The following is an 18,283-nucleotide window of genomic DNA, read 5'->3' as shown; positions in this document are numbered from 1 at the left end:
AAAGTTTAGCAGGGATTATAAATAATTTGTAACCATTTTCGGTAAGGTCAAGATATGGTTCGCGTTTATGCGGGTAATCAGTCGAGTCAGGATTGTGTGAATATGATAAAGCTTGCTGAAGTTTCGAAGCGAATGGAAAATGAGCGGATGAAGTTGGAGCAATTACGGAAAGAGCAAGCCAAGAACACATCACGCTAAGATAAGATTACCTAAAATTAGGTTTTAATTTTACCTAAAATTAGGTTTTGATACTAATACCCAGAATATATGTAAAATTTACCGATAAATAACGTTACTTTTTATTTATATTATGAGTAAAGAGCGTTTTCAAATATTTACTTTATTTTTTACCTAAAATTAGGTGAAAATTTAGTCACTATGCAACGAGCAGCAACGCTGATGGCAAGTGTTTGTGTGAATTGTAGTGAAAGTTTCCAAAGTTATGTGAAGACGAGTGTGAAGAATTTTTGAATGAAACCGAAATTCAAATAATTCAATTAAATTTCAACGACGACTTATACGAATTGTGAGTATAATTACCTATTAATAATCCTAAGCAAATAACAAAAAATGACTAGTGCTGCAAACAAAAACTAACCTCACTTATGTGTTCGAACCAGAGTTTGTACGCAAGACTATCAAATCATGGTAAAATATATTTTTTTTTTTGCTTATATTATCCAATTCTAGCTATCAGAGGTCAATCCCACCTCAGCATCCCGCAGGCACCCGTCGTGTCTTCTTGCTGGCATCTCAAGTGCTTGTTCCTGTTTCTGCTGCTGCAATCCTTCCGGAAAGGTACTCGAGTTGTCGACGGCTTGCGGAAACCAGCCAGGAAAGCAGAGTGGTCGATCAGTGATATTCATGACCAAACGACCGTTAATCAAAAATCACAATTAAAATGTATTTTGCAACGATTTTGAATATACTTGCGTGTTTTTATAATTCTGAGTGGGTACAAAATGCAACATCAAATCCGAAAAATATCTTAAAAATAGCATCTGCAGCGCTCGCGATTGCATTGCAGAAAACAATAATACAGAAAAAAAAACGTAATTTTCGGTAAAAAGTAACGTTACAAAATAGGTAATTATTAACGTTAACGATTCTCAACCATCAATACCTAATTTAAGGTAATCGATGTTTACCGATTATTTAGGTATGTGCACTTTTGTTCGATTATCGTTATTTTTTACCGACTTTTAGGTATTCCTGTCTTAGCGTGGCAAGGCAGGTGTATGAGGAGCATGTTTCGGATCTGCTTGTGGCAGGAGAGAAGATCAAAGACAAAAGCTCGAAGCAAACAGGAAGAAATGACTTTTTCAAGGGGAGGGGGAGGGGCTGGAGGTTCCGGAATAGATTCAAAATCTATTTCAGATTTTCGTTTCCCTTTGTTAAGATACTTACCTAGGTGGGTTTCCGCATCCATGACTTCGGTTTTGTTGCGGGCCGTTTTCAGTTGATTGGCAAAGCTGGAGCAATTTTTTTCCGAATGTAAACAAGAAGGAAAAAATGCAGGACACGCTAAAAATCGTTTACCCAAATTCTATATTGTTGAAATAAACATGCTTCTGACTTTAATTCAAACAGATATATTTTTGTTGCAAACATGGTTTTAATTTATTTAGAATTATTCATATGTTCGACAGTGAGCATGCATAAGGGCCTATACGCGATGATCGATTCTCTTCGTCGATTTTCTTTTTTGTTAATAACTCGCTAGATTTAACGTTTCTCGGTGCGTTTGCTGTTGGTTTTGATAACCAATACAACCTGCTACTACTCTGCATTGAACACATTCTAGAAAATTGTTTCCCTTAGCTGTAGCAATGCAAAGAGAAAATCGATGAAGAGAATCGATCATCGCGTATTCGCCCTTATGCATGCTCACTGTCGTGTTTATAGAATGAACATTTTTATTTTTGATTTAAATGAACAAAATTCGGTTCCGTGTTGGTTTACCCATTTTTGGGTAGGTTCAGTTTTGACCGAGCTGGGTGGATTCTACTCAAATTTGAGTAGTTTTGAAATAGCGTGTACGATTCGAGATACGATTAATACCAATGAGGCATATACAGGCGAGGAAATGATCGTAAAATTAACCACTTCATTTGAGCACTTGAAATGACGTTTACTACCACTCGAACTTTGAACTATAACATTATTTTGAGATTTTTTCTTCTAGAACCACGAGAAAAGTAGCCATCATTTGAGCGTTTCATAAGAAAATAGAAATTAGTTGGTCCAGTTTTGTGGAATCGCTGGTAGAAAGTCACGCCAAAACTGCTTGACAAAGTGGCCAATTGTATTCGTGTAGTGCAAAATATGTCAGTTTGGTGAAGCATACCTTCCGTGACGTAAAACTCCACTTTTTCATGTAATATTTTTAGGAGTTTTCGTCCGAGCAGGCCATGTTGCCTACGCGTCTGCCACTGGGCTGTGTCCGAGTTTTCATCATCACCGATTGCTATACCTTGGTATACCTCATTTTTACTACTAATCCCAACAAATACCCTTTTGTGGTATACCTGTATTATTCCTTGGAATAATACCACCGCCCAGTCCCTCGTCGGTGTCATTTTTTAATTGGTTCGAATGAAGGAATGGAAATAACGAAGAGAGAGGGCGGAGGGGCGGTGCAAATTCATTGACAAAGGAAAAGAGACTGTGACTCTGATGGCTGAAGGTTCGTTCGTTTTACTTGCTCGCTCGGCCATTATTGTTGTCGCGTATCGTCGTCCTCTTGCGTAGGGCTTTTATTGCAGTGAAAAAATCGAGTGAAAATTTGGCGTTTTCTCAGTGAAATTTGCTGCTAAAGTGTCCGAAAAGTGCGCGTAACGGAGGATCACATCGCTGTAACGTGAAGGACGGGCCGCTCAGGCCATTTTCGGTGCTGTTAAGGCCGCGGAAAGAAAGGGTATTTCGAGAGGGTCAATTTTTCTTCTCACTTTCAAAGCTACGGATAATGGGAAAAAATTGCACGGAGACGGAGGTGAATGCCAGTGTTGCCGGATTTGTTTGCATCCAATTTTAATACAAAGTATTACAACATGGATTTATATAAAATATTAAATATATAGTTTCTCTTTGAAATGTTTGAATCAATTATATTTTTATTATTGATTCATTGTTTTACGAATGTGGAAGCGTATCTTGAGTAATTGTATAATTAATTTATTTAGCCTAACAGTACCATCTTTGCTTTATTTCATAATGATATAATACGACAGTGAGCATGCATAAGGGCGAATACGCGATGATCGATTCTCTTCATCGATTTTCTCTTTGCATTGCTACAGCTAAGCGTAACAATTTTCTAGAATTTGTTTAATGCAGAGTAGTAGCAGGTTGTATTGGCTATCAAAAGCAACAGCAAACACACCGAGAAACGTTAAATCTAGCGAGTTATTAACAAAATAGAAAATCGACGAAGAGAATCGATCATCGCGTATAGGCCCTTATGCATGCTCACTGTCGAATAGAGATTTTCACGCCTGGTTGTATTGGTGCGCTATGTGAAACTGTGGTAGCGAAAATCCGAGGAAAATACATAACAAACAGCTGTCAAATTTATTTTGACTAGATGAGAATCTCTTTTATCAAACTATGTGGCAGAAATAGCGCAAAATCTGTTTATAAAGCTGTGGCTATCAATAGAGAATCGATCAAAGTCACCTATACCCTTTTCCTTCTAACCCCCTCAGTTTATGTAGTGCTCGTTATTAGGGTATATATTTTATTTCTAATAAAAATAGCTTAACGCACTGAACATGAAACCCTCTAACTTAATGAAAATGTAGATCAAGTAGATGAGACTAGAAAAATACGTACTAGTTATTTACCTGGCTTGGATACTTATCTAGATGGACAATTTAAAAGCTAATATCTGCATCGATCGATTCTCTTCATCGACTTCTTCTTTCGTTAATAACTCTCGATGAACATTTCAAAAGGTCCTATCTGCTTTGATCGATTATCTTCATCGACTTTCTCATTTGATAACCACGTCTACGCAAACGCTTTTCGTGCGCCACAGTTACTATCTTGTATTTGAAACATTAAACACAGCAGGGAATGTTTTTGAAGTTGAGTTATTAACGAAAGAGAAAGTCGATGAAGAGAATCCATCAATGTAGATACACTGAAACAAAATCCATTGGTAAAAATACTCTATTGCTGGTTTAAATTAAATACCCTCACCAATAGATTTGTGCAGAAAACAATTTAATTTAATTTTACTATTATATCTATCAAAATTACTATCCTTTTTTACCAAGCATAGTAGTTTTGCCAGAATTATAGTAAGTTTGTTAACATTCATAGCCAACAATACTGAATTCATAGTAGATTTAACGGTAATAAGCATGGTTATATTGAGAATAAGTGTTTTCTGCAAAATAGTATTCCTAACTATGGTCCTTGTTTCAGTGTAGGACCGTTTGAAATGTTTACTCAGCAGCAAAAATGTTCAGCTGTGCTTGACGTTTTGTATGTAATACCCCATTCACATTACAGCCTATATCACGTAATATAGGCTGTCTTGCAATGAGCATAGGATTTCCAGTGAAAACTAGATGTATGAGTGCTCATTGCAAGACAGCGTATATCAAGTGATATACGCTGTAATGTGAACGGGGTATAAAGCCCTATGCAGTAAAAGTATGGACATCTGGCAAAAGTTGCATCGCGTTGCTCGATTGGAACAGCTTTTTTCATTTTTGTGAACAGTCGTCCATACTTTAACTAGAGGGCTTTATTTGAATGCTACTGTTTTACCTGAGTCATAACCATAATGGCTATATACATATATTGGTGCAGAACTTTGGGTAAATTCAAAGGTTTTCTTATACTAATACTTATAGTTTACTCCAAGCTCTGCATTAATGCTTGTGCATTTCACAAACATCAGAGAAGTGTATACAAAAATCCAACAAGGCTGAATCATGAATTTGACATATTAGACCACCTATAAATATGTATTCGCCTTGTTCATAACGAATATACGTTGTATCCGAGGGAACATGAACTCGTCTAATTTTGCATTGCAAATGCTATGTTAAATTAGACGAAGTAAACGTTATATCCGGGGTCCGCGGTCACAACGTAGATTCGTTTTAGGTCAGATAAAACTGTAGATAAGAACCTCTTTTATGAAACTATGTGACAAAATAGCACTAAATCTGTTTGCATAGCCGTGGTAATCAGAAGAGAAAGTTGGTGAAAAGAATCGGTAAAAACGGATAGGACCTTTTTAAATGTTTACCTAGAATAATATTATTATCTGGTTTGTCTCTACCACATATTATAAACTTTTATCATACTCTAATTGCATTAAAAATTTGGTCTTATGCTAGTTTGGACGTAGCTGATTATTACATAATACATATCTAGCATTTAGAATCATAAGGGCCTAACTGTTCTCTCGATTTTCACTTCGCATTACCACAGTTAAGAAAACAAATTTTTCCGAAATTATTACAATACAGTGAAGTGAAAGGATGTATTAGCTAGCAAAAGCAACATCAAACGCGCCAAGAAATGTTGCTCCAGCCGAGTTATTAACAAAAACGAAAATCGATGAGCAGAATCTATCATCGCAGTCAGTCTGAACGCTAGACATAGAATATTGATATACCAAGTGACATGTTTGGTTTTATCATGGTGTTATTTGAAGAGCTTTATAAGACTTAGAATGGACGTGAAGGCCACAATAAAACCGGAAATGTTGCTTGGGACTTTCTTGGAACGTTTTAGCTTGAACATTTTTCTAGACTTTCCTGGACATAGTGCAAAAATTGTACAAGCTTGGAGAGCTTTCAATTAACAATTGTTGTAGTGTTCAAAGAACACTGAGTTGAGAGCAGGCATAACTGTCAGAAATGAAGATGAAGATTATTCTCTTCTTCTAGGCTGCAGATCACTTCACCCTCTCCATATACATTTTTAAACGACTAAGCCAGTAGGTAACTGTCAAAATCTAGAACAAAATTCCACGTATTTTTCCACGACAATTACAGAAAGCCAGTCGTAAAGTCCTGTCTTGCTCATGTAGGTAATCTTCATAATAAAGCTTTGACCATCAATATTTGTAATTATCTTCTAAGTTTTGAAAATGTATTCAAGAGTGAAAATAGTGGGTAATTTATGTTTGTATTGGAAAACTTATTTTTTTTTATTTTTTGTTTTATTCGAATACTGGTTACCTAAAAAGTATTACGGTTTTACCCTAATTTAATATTTATATTGTTGTTACTTCAAATAAATTATTTTGTAGTGATTAGAAAGTTTGATCTTGGATTGGACGAGCACCATTCACCTTTGCTTAACAAACAAAAAAAATCATGTCGATCAAGTGCCATATGATAGCTTGACATAAAGCACAAGTTATAACCGATTTCTTAATATAGTTAAACCCAGTGTAAGGCCTCAGCGCAAATGAATAAATCGGCCCTTAGACTATTAAAGTAAAAGTAAATGCTGAGAGCAGCCACCAGCTCGTGTAAGAGCGTCAAAACCAAGAAGAACCATAAACATAATAACATTGCCCCATTGAACTATCCGGTAATGTTTTTTTCATTATTACTTTTTCTAAAGTTCAACCAATTAGGATTATTGTTCATAGTCTAACCTTTGGAGCTTCGATAAGATTACTGAAAAACTTAATGTTGGGCCAAAAGATTATTTCTTCCGCTAGTTGGACGGTTCTGTTCCTTTTGTCCCTATGTTATTACGAAAAAATATTATCTTCAAGCGCAATAAAACCTTTCCACAGACACGGTTGGCAGTTTTCCAGGGTGGAAAACTTAATATAGGTATCTCTCAGTTGTAACAAATATTAATGATCAATAGCAGCAGTATTCCAAAATTAAAATTAACAAGACTGATAAAATAGTACTCTAATACAATACGATTCCATAAAATCGATATCGGAATCCGGCAGCACTGGCCTCTTCATTCGATGGCTGGTTTATGAGAGGCCACCAGCAGCATCGAGTGCGTGAGCCAAGAAATTAATAGATGTTCTTTTTGTGTGTGAAGTTCTGAGACTTTGGCTATGGCTTCAGCTGTTTTGTGTGAACCGTAGTGTGTAAATTAATCGAAAAAAGGTAGCTGAATCGATTATACAGTGCTGGAATTTTGTGTCCCAGAGAAGAAGAAAAAAGTGCGAGTGAATGCTAATTGCTAGCGCTCCTGTGCTGTAGGGAAGAAAGCAGACAAACTTTGTCCGTCTGAGCCACAGTGTAGATCCACAAGATTCCTCAATATTCGGAAAGGTGAAATCGATTGTGTGTGAGTGTGTTGTCCCCTCGCAGTGTCTGTTCTGTTTGGTGATTGTGCAAAAAGATTATCGATCAGCGTAGACGAAGCTGGCAAACGCTTCGAACACTGCTGGGGGTGGCCCGGAGAGGCCACCACAGCGGGAGCAAGCGCAACAACAACAACAAGAACAGCCAAACAATAATCAAGAAACATCAGCTGCTGGTGGTGGGGCCAGCAACAATCAAAATGCCCCACCGGAAGCTGCAGCTGCTGGTGCAAACCCGCATGAGTGGAATGCAAACAACACTGGTAACAACAACGGCAACAACAACAACAACAACAACAACAACAATGGGAATAATAACAACAACCAGCAGCAGAATCAGAACAACCAAAACGCGAACGCTAATAATGAGGAGTGCGATCGGTTCAGCTTCGAAGATTCAGATCGGTTCGAAGAAGATTCCTTGTGCAGCTGGAGTTCGGAACCGGAAAGTGTGTGTAATAACTGGCGCGGCTGGAAGAAACCCACTGGCACGACTATTATATTTGGATTCAATGGAAACCGCAGAGCTGTCGAAGGAGGTAAGTCAATTTGAAATGTAGCATTGTTGTCATTCACGTAGGTTGCCACGCATCTTCATTCCCTTTTTCCAACTATTAATTAACAATTCAGTGCCAACATTTCAAAGGGGCGTAATTGCATTTGTAAACAATGGCTTTAGCCGTCGATTTCTCGTGAATAAAAGCGCACTCATGAAAAATAATGACTCCAGCAGGTAGATAAATATTTCCTCTACCAGTTAGCATTGTCATTTTGGAGGGGTAAGATTTCATTCTCGAGAAATTGACGGCTAAAGTCATTGTTTACAAAAGCAATTACGCCCCTTTGAAATGTTGGCACTGAATTCTCGATTATTTTTTTCGAAGGGACATATCAGCTTTTGTAAACAATGCATTTGACCGTCGATTTGGTGTAACTAGTAGCTCGGCCATGCATGTTAATACTACCATCAGATAGGGGAATTTTTCCTTTACCTGATAGTGGTGTTAGTATGCGTGGACGAGCTACCAGGTACGCCAAACCGAAGATCAAATCAAGACCAACAATTAAAATGGCCTTAACTCCATTTTGTAAACAAACCTTGTAAAGCCATTTTCTCGCCGAAACCTTCATTCGCAAACCTAAACAACAATCGGCTATAGGAGAATTTCCCCTACCTGTTCATTATTTTAGTTTGCCTTTGCGGACTTCGGCTCGCGAGAAAATGGCCTCACAAGGTTTGGAGTTAAGGCCATTTCAATTGTTGGTCTTGAAATGCATTGTTTACAAAAACTGATACGTCCCTTCGAAAAAGTAATCAAGAATTGGTCTACTCTGGAATCCTTTTGATTGGGTCGTATGTAACAAAATTAAAAAAAAATTGATATTTTAATGCTACCAGACACTGCTCTGCTTACTCTTCCTAGAGACAAAATTTGGATCCGCTACCTCATGTTTGTTTCATTTGCTCATTAAAAATGTATTTGTAGTATGTGCCAACCGATCAAAACATAGCTCAATGTTACATACAACACCTAACTTCTACGGAAGTGTCAATCGTCGTATGTACAAAATTAAACAGAAGCGTGCAAATTTTGCAAATCTTCAATGTAAAACCGTTGTGCTCAAAATGATAACTACGCTTTTCGTGAGGTATTACTCATTATAATACATTTTTAAATCGCTAAAATGCGCACGGTCGAATTTAACACCACGGCATGCAAAAGGTCGTATAATATTGATTGGTTAAAAAACGTTTATATTTTATCAGGAACGCTATCAATACCTTACTTAGTCGATAGGAACAATCCTGAGATTTAGTAAATGGGAATTTGCGTTTATTATCTGAAAGAATTATCTATTTCATTGAAAATAGAAACAATTTTTTGTTCACCAAAACAAAACACCTTCTTCTTTTTTTTTCGCATTTCAAGCTTATTGCATATCGCATATTAGCTTATTGCGTGCTCTCAACTTAGTGTTCTAGATGCACTTCCACAGTTATTAATTGAGAGCTTTCGATGCCTGTACCATTTTTGCATTGGTATAATTGTGTGGCAAGTCCAATCATACTTCTATGCCCAGGGAAGTCGAGAAATTTTCCAACCCGAAAAATTCCTAGACCGGACCGGGAATTGAACCCAGCCACCTCCAGCATGGTCTTGCTTTGTAGCTGCGCCTTTACCGGCTGAGCTAAGGGAGGCCCCGAGACCCCTAGTTTCTCTAATTGACAAAAATGTTACATACGACTAAATATATTATATTAACAATATGATCAATTTATGCCTTTTCCAAACATTGCAATGGCGACCCGAAAAATATTACTTCACGCACCAACTAGCGTTGAAAAAGGTCAGTAACTATCATCCAACTACATCGAGGGGCGCGAATATAGCACTTATTAAAACATAAAAGTCAAATTATTTTCATTAACTACAATTATTATGTTGCATGAAAATGCAAATTTTCAAAATACATGTAGCCTTTTTAGCCACAGAGGCCCTTCATCGCTAAAAATTCGGTTCGCCAGCTAAGCGATATAGTGGATCATATTGTTAATACATATAATATATTTGATACGACCCAATCAAACATGACTCCGGTACTCTTCTATTATTTCCAAGACACGATTTTTCCAGATACTTACTGTAAATTGGTACGCAGCTGAAAAGGATGCCTACCCTTAATTCAAATAATGCTGCACACAAAACAAACTACAGAAATCATATTCATCATCCTCTATAGTCGGTCTCGAACCGAGTCTCGATGCTCGAACAATGTTCCCCACCGGTTCCAACGGCCGATGATAGACCGTTGCTTTTCACCGAGCTTTTTCATATCATGCAAGGCTAGGTTTCTGGTCTGCCTTTGAAGGCACTATAAAATCCTAAAACATAGAACTTTTACTATCATATGAACACAAAAGACCACAATTTCGCACACCCGCGACTTCCCGCGTCATACTCAATCCCGTTTTTACTTAGGTTTCATACCAAAACATTCAAGGTGTCAGAAATACCGGGTTGTCGGGATGGATATTTTACAAACAATCACAGCTTGCTCTATGACCGTGCCGGTCATCGGTGTGCCTCCCAATCGGCACACTGATTAAAAAAGATTACCCAAGATTGGTGTACGGAGTGACCTACACGCATAAACGCGAACCATAAATTGACCTTACCAAAAATGGTTAAAAATTGTTTATAATCCCTGCTAAACTTCAACTGAAATTGTTATGGAACTTTACAAGAACGTTTAATGATAAAGTTTTAACCTTATGTATTATGGTTTTTTGGAAGCGGACCTTACAAATAATGAGTTGTTAAGAACCATTACCATTCAAAATTCTTGTTTTCTCCATATATTTTCGGGAGGAGGACTATATTAGAACCTTTTAACTTATGGTTTGAGAACTTTAATGGTAATGGTTATGGTAGTCAGTAAGGTCCATGAATAGTTTTATAACATCGATCAACTTTATGTGGAATATATCGCGAATTGGTTGCCTGTAAATTACTGATTACCAATTCACGATATATTCCACGTAAAGTTGAGCGATAATACAAAACCATTAATGGACCTTACTGACTATCATAACCATAACCATTAATGTTCTCAAACCATAAGTAAAAACGTTCTAATATTGTTCTCTTTTCGAAAATGTATGGAGAAAACAAGAATTTTGAGGTCCGCTTTCAAAAAACAATAATACATAAGGTTAAAACTTTATCACACAAACGTTCATGTAAAGTTCCATAATCATTTCAGTTAAAGTTTAGGAGGGATTATAAACAATTTATAATTATTGTCGGTAAGGTCAAGTTATGGTTCGCGTTTATGCGGGTACCCCTTGGCTTTTTTACGTATTAAAAAGGGTGATGAAAGTGCGAGTTTTCTTCTGATCCTCTTGGTGTCTTCGGTGCACTTATTCGTTATGATGGAAGGGAATGAGTGCTCCGAAAACACCAAACGATTTGACGGAACCTACACTTTTATCACACATTTTGCATTGTTGGGGCTGTCCAGTTTCAGATGCAATCAGCAATATTAACTGAACAGAAAAATTTATAAAAACTATTCATTCACAATATATTATAAAATTGTTAACTATGCTTAAAACTCTTTTATATTAACATAATTATTTTCCTGCTATAATATTTATTTATTTATTTTGTATTTATAAAAGTTTTGTTTGAATTTATTTCACTCCGATTACAATACTTTTCAACTGATTAAGAAATTCTCTGAATATTTTCTAATCAGAATGCTCGTTTGGCTCATATTTGGACAGTTCTCGCTGCGCAATTGGCTCAAGATGGCCGCGAATCTCTTTATATAGGATTACTAGTACACGCAGAAAAAACTATCGTCGAAACAAAAATATTTGAGGTAAATTTAAACGTAAACTCAGTGTGTTCTGGCCACTAAAATAAACTAGGTTGATTTCAAACGTAGTCTATGTTTGCAGTCATGTGAAATCAACGTTTAAAATAAAAATAATGTAACGTTTATTTATATATTTATTTTTTATTTTATTTTATAGCCACTTTAACACTCTTGGGTCATTTGTGACTTGTCCGGGGGTGAGATTTGAACTCGTGACTTTGGCGTGAGAGGCATGGATGTTAACCACTACGCCGGGGTCGCCCCCGTAACGTTTATTTTATTTTTTAAATATTTGTGTTGAAAATGAACGTAATTGTTTTTGCTTGGTTTGACAGCTATGCGAACAAGAATAAATACACTGGAGTCGCTTTTTACGCGGTTTTTTTTTTTACACTGATTTCGGAATTTACACGGTTTTTTTTTACGCGGATTTCAGAATTTACGCGGTTTATCGTTATCGTTTATCGTTATAAATTCGGAATTTATGCGGTTTTTTTACGCGGGACGTATCACCAGCGTAAAAAGCGACTCCAGTGTATGTTTATTTTAAACATGATTTTCATGCTTAAAATAAACATACATATTTTGAAATTATTTTAGTAGTTGATTGCAGGGTAAAGCAAAATAAAACGCAAAGAAATGAAAAAAAAATCTTCTATCTAAAGTCCTGCTCTTTTTCGGGTGCGATTAAGGGTGACCTGTGGATATTGGGGTTCTGGTCCGGGATGCGAGGACCCGTCGGGGTGAGTATCCGGGGGTTAAAGTTCAGTGGAACCGGTGAAAATGTGTGATATTGGCGTCGTTTTGCCGTTTCTGCCACTGGTCCTCATACCGGTTTCTTTCTACGTTGGGTGTCAGAGGAGGATCTGGAATGGATTCAGAATCCATTTCGGATTTTCGTTGTTCTTTCGAAGTCACGTGTAGTCGGTGTAGAGGAGGATGATACAGGGGTCGGCATCAGAAACGACTGAGTGAAGTTGATACTGTGTGGTTCCGCCGGTTTTGTCGAGCTGAGCTGGTTTCCGGATCCATCTTAGGTTTTGCCTCTTTCGGACCGTTTTCTGTTGAGTTGAGCAAAGCTGGGGCATCTTTTTCCGAATGTAACAAGAAGGAAATAAAAATACATGACACGCTAAAAAACGTTTACCCAAATCCTAAGTTGTTGAAATAGACATGCTTTTGAATTTAATTCAAACATAAATATTTTAGTTTTAAACAAGCTTTCAATTTACTTTCCCTTCCCTTGGCTAGTTTTTGTACCTTGCTGTTGGTGGGCGGGCTTAATTTCATGATTTATAGTGAGACGGTAGGTTTATGGCCAGCGTTGCTAAGCTTCCCCTCTCTGATGAACCACTACATGAGAAAACCAAAGATCTAGTCCAGCATTGATAGTATCACTATATAAGCAACTCTAATACCAGAAGGTCCCGAAGAAATGAGCTCAACTTTTTGGCTCAGCTCTGCTACTATCTTCGGTCCCAAGCTAATCGATGCACCCCTCGAAACATAGGAAAATCCACGAACTCCTCATTTTATCAGTCAACTTGCATAGCAAATCAAAACAAACATAGTGTACTGGAATTTATATTAGAATGGGGTACGTTAATCGATTTGTTTGGGACCAATAGGCTAGTCAAGCAGTGAGACAATTTAAAATCGTTAGTTTCGTATTGATTGTTGGTATCACACTTGTTACTCCTTTGTTTGAGAGCCTCGTCGTAGTACGCTCACGTATAGGGACTGACGTTGGATGCGATACTGGCGGGTTTTGCCGCAAATCAATCTTATTTTATTTATTTTTACGCAGATAGAATTATTTGGGGTTTGCAAGGGAATTATACTATTGAAATATTTCAGAAAGTGCCCAACATTACTCCTTCTATTTGCGTGACAAGCTTTTCATGGAACTATTACTCAGGGAACAATGTTAAACCAGGGTGTCTACTATCTGGAAAAACATGGAAAACCGGGAATTTACAGGGAATTTTATTTTTTCTGGAAAAACCTGGAATATTCAGGGAATTTTGGTTCCACTCAGGGAATTTTCCAATTATCACTTCATTCGTAATTCAAAAGAAGTTTTTCGTTCAGTTTCTCGAAACGTTTCTTAAGGACACTGAACTTGACAAGCATCTGACAGCTAAGACAACGTGTGCGAACGAGACAAGTTCATTCAGAGAGTCTTGTCACGTTCGCTCTTCACTGATTTGTATGTGGAGTATCAAAATGGTCGTAAAAATGAAACAGCCGAAGAAGAGAGACTGGCAACCGTCAAAAGGAAGCATACGAAGCATGTATTGTATAAGAATAAGCATGCCAGACAGCAGGTCTGAGAGCCTAAATAGATTTTTTTTTTGAGCTTCAGAGAGGGTCGGAGATCTACAGAGAAATTTGTTGAGCTTCAGGGTAGTTCATAGATCTTGAGAACAGAACTACAAACAAATTAAAAGTAATTAACAGAAATTCATAAAAACAAAATCACAAAAGAGGTCGTAGATCTTCAGATAAATGTTCAAAGAAATTTTCAAAACTTCAAGCAAGCAAAAATAATTTCAAATCAATTTTTAAAACTATAAGCGAAATTTTGCAACTCTTCAGGGAAATTCGCATAACTTCAGACAAGTCCAAGAATCTACAGTGAAATATAAAGTATTTCACATCAGAAAAGTTCGTAGATCTTCAGAACAAAGCTACAGAACTTTGAAAAAAATTACAGGTCTTTTGAAAAAAATCACAAGAATCTCAGAAATGTTAATGGATCTTCAGTAAAAATTGCAGAACTTCAGGGAAGTTCGGCGATTTAAAAAAAAATATTTACACGATTTCAGGAAAATTTGTAGATCTTGAGAGAGACATTTAAAACTTCAAGGAAGCTCAAACATTTTCAGATATATTTTAACAACTTAAGGTAATCTTTAATGAAATTTTCAAATCTTCAGAACAAACATCAGAGAAGTTTGTAGATCTACTGGGAAATATATTGAGCCTCACGTTTTTTTGTAGACCTTGGGAATAGAGCTACGGAGCTTAAGACAACTTTACAGAACTTTAAAGATATTTGCAGGAAGTTGACAGAAAGTTTCACAGTTTCACACAAATGTGAGATCTTCAGAAAAATACGTTAAATGTCAGAAAAGCACCTCAATTCCAAAAACAAATCGCAGCGAAGTACTAAAGTACAATATTTTGCAGAACTCCATGGAAGTCGGAAATAGATAGATTTAAAGAACTTCAAAGAAGTCCGTAGACCTTAAGAGAAGTCTGTAGAACGTCAGAAAGTTCGTACGTTTTTAGAAAAACTTCAGCAAAACTCACAGATCTTCGGGAAATTTCGCCGATCTTTAGGTCAAGAATCCACAAAGAAATTTAAGGCTCAATTTACTTTGGTGAATTTTCGAAGAATTCAAATGCAGTTTTTTTCGACGCATCATTTGAGATTGCAAAAAGCCCGCGTCAGTTTGTGTAAAATAGCAAAAATATTAGAATGACGCGAGCTTTTTGCAATCTAAAATGATGCGTCGAAAAAAAATGCATTTGAATTTTTCAAAAATGTATCAAAGTAAATTGAACCTTAAAGAACTTTAGAAAAGTTCGGAGATCTACTGTGAAATTTATTGAACTTCAGGGCAGATCGTAGATCTTTAGAGCAGAAAAACATTACTTCAGAAAACTTTACAGAATTTGAAATAAATTTTAGGAACTTCAGAAAAGTTCAGAGGGTAGATCGTAAATATACTCAAAAATAAGCAGATGTTTAAATAAATTTTCAGAATTTTACTGCGGTTCTTGGATTTAAAAAGACATATACAGAACTTCAGGTAAGTTCGCTGATCTTTAGAGATATTTTCACAGCTTCAGAAAAATTAGAAAAACTTCAAAATACTTCGGAAAGCTAAAAAATTTCTAGATAATCTTTTAGATCTTTAGAAAATTGTATAGATGTTCAGAGATATTTGCAGGTATTAATTGAATCATGAAAATCTGCAGAGAAAATTACAGAACTTTCGAGAAGTTTGTAGATTATTAGACATTTTGTGAACATCAGAGATAATTGTTGATCTTCAAGGATCTTAAATCTTCAGGGATTCAGGAACTTTGTAGATTTTTAGGAACATTTGCAGAACTTCTGAAGAACACACAGAACTTCAAAGAAATCTGTAGAGCTACCGAGAAATTTGCAGATTGTCAGGAAAGATTGTTGATCTTTAAAGAGATTTTACCGGAGAACAGAAACAAAACTTCAAGGACGTCAGACGGTTTGAAGACCTTGCAGAATTAATCATGTTTTGTTGTTTTTGACATCATCCACGTCCAGAGGGCCATTCACTTTCGAATGTATGGGAATGGTAGGAAACCATTTGGAAATGCATGAAAATTTTCAGTTTTTATTCATTATCGTCTTTATGAGCAGTTTTAGATGCACAAAAATTAAACGAGTACATTACTATGGTGATAAGGTAAACACTCGTTTATTTGTTTCCTTCTGTGGAAGCATGTTTAGTCACCAATCGTGGATTTTCTGATATTCTCCATACTGCAAAAATGATTTTCCTACCACTGAAGGGGCGACATCTCTCGGATCTTCAGTATAGCTACTACTCAAATCATATAATTAATTGAGTTGTTAACTGAAATTTTCAGAACTCAAGGAATCATGTAGATCTAGTGAGAACTTTTCTCACTAGCTTGTCTAAAGTTGGTATCGACATCCTTGCGAAGTTTTGAAATCCATTTTCATCTTCATATCGCAGCTCTTGAAGGACAAGATGAGCCAGATCCATGTGTTCCTCCTGAGCAACCATTTCCTACTCCACAAAGTTCACCTTCTCTTTCTCAGTTTATTTAAAATAATAAAAGCAAATATGTCTGCCGAAACTAGAGCAATTTTCCGGTAATTCATGATGGAAGTATTTACTTTTGATTCCTGATACAGTTTTGTTTTGAAATCTAAATTGACAGTTCGACAAAGTGTGTCGAAAGTAAATTCGAGCAGATTTTTCATTATGGCGGCGGTCAAAATCAGACCAAGAAATCAGATAGTCTAAACGGACTTTAAGAGATTTTAGACATGTGAAACCATGATTTATTCTGTCTCGATCTTCCAAACGGAGTTGGACTCAAACATATTATCAAAATGATATTTTGTTTTTGAAAGCATATTGTTATCAAATTTCGATATATCGTTTTATTGAAATGGTATAGACAGGTTTCTTACTTGTATTTATATTCTTGAATTAAAAAAATACTACAAAAATACCAAAAAAGAATGTAATATTGATTGACGTAATGCATGCTACTGTATGAATAACTAATGTGATTGCAAACACCAAATACAATATTACACCCATGGATATAATTTATTTTCGCAAATTATGTGTAGGATAAATGCACCAATAGTGGAGGTATTTTAGTGCAATGTGTTCCCATGGTGGCTTATAGAGTCTCCCTAAGCCGCTATAGAAGTACATTGTACTAACGAACCTCCACTACTGGTGCATTTACTAAACATAAATTGTACAATTTAATATTAAACAACCTATGTGCATCTGTTCTGCTGTAATATTCAATAACTTTTTTGCTGTGCCGACTTATAAGTACCAACGCCCAAGTTTGAACAACCGAAAATAACATAAATCAATAAGTACATAAAAGGGATTCCAGATAGATAAATTGATAAAATAATAATGTGTATAATTTGTATGCACCTGGAATTTTTTACATCCGACTTAGAAAAACCTGGAAAACTCAGCGAAGTTGATTCCTTGGATTGAGTAGACACCCTGTAAACACCATTTTTGTACATGGTATTGTAACTAATCTTATATCTGCTTCATCTTGATTTGGGATAAGTGTTTGAACTATGGCTCGGGATTTCCACTGTGGCGTGCTTCTATTGTGACATACTCATACGTATTTTTGTGGTGTGACATAGTGGAAACGTGTGAAAGTAGTTGGAGCATATACCCTATATAATTTAAATATCAGCTAAGAAACTAACTTCAAAATGAAGCATTTTAGTCACTTGAAGGTGTCACCTAGGTCGAACTAAGATATAACAAATAGGTATAGGTCAAATTCAAAAGTACTTGTAACACGTTTACTTTTAGATCACAAGCACAAGTACTATACTATGCTTGTTTTGATTCGCTATGAAAGTTTGACAGATAAAATGAGGAGTTCGTGAATTTTCCTATGTTGGGACCGAAGATAGTACCAGAGCTGAGCCAAAAGGTTGAGCACTACCATAGAGGCAACTCTAAGACCAGAAGATTCCAAAGATTATTACAGATTTGCATGAAAAGTATGCTGAATTCGCAATGTTTCCGACATGAACAGATTCTGTAATGTGGTTTTTTAAATAATTTGTAATTTTTATGTTAACTTATATTTAGAGCAAAGTTTGTTTCCCCATTTGCATTGCGCCAATCATTTCGGGAAAGTTTTGTGCAAAACATGCATCCTGAAACAAAAAAACTTGCTTGTTCGCTGCAGTATATTGCAAGATCTTCCATGACATTTGTTGTATGCAACAAACTGGGAAAAATATGGTGGGCAACCGAGAAAAAACGGGATTTTTTTTTTAAATTCAGCGGT

At 36.3% G+C, this 18,283-nt stretch overlaps 1 protein-coding gene across 1 annotated transcript in view; it reads left to right on the top strand.

The window, feature by feature from the left end:
- The first annotated feature begins 7,361 nt into the window (after nt 1–7,361).
- The window catches only part of Dora (Dorado), a 33,109-nt gene continuing 22,187 nt past the window's right edge, over nt 7,362–18,283 (top strand). The window contains exon 1 of the mRNA XM_065233022.1: nt 7,362–7,845. The gene's annotated coding sequence lies outside the window, so the exon portion shown is untranslated. The remainder of the gene's footprint in view (nt 7,846–18,283) is intronic.

Source organism: Ochlerotatus camptorhynchus, unplaced genomic scaffold, assembly GCF_037179485.1.
Source record: "Ochlerotatus camptorhynchus isolate MF236.1 unplaced genomic scaffold, CSIRO-AGI_Acam_v1.1 ptg000383l, whole genome shotgun sequence".
Classification (NCBI taxonomy): Eukaryota; Metazoa; Arthropoda; class Insecta; order Diptera; family Culicidae; genus Ochlerotatus; species Ochlerotatus camptorhynchus.
This window is presented reverse-complemented; position numbering and strand designations above follow the sequence as displayed.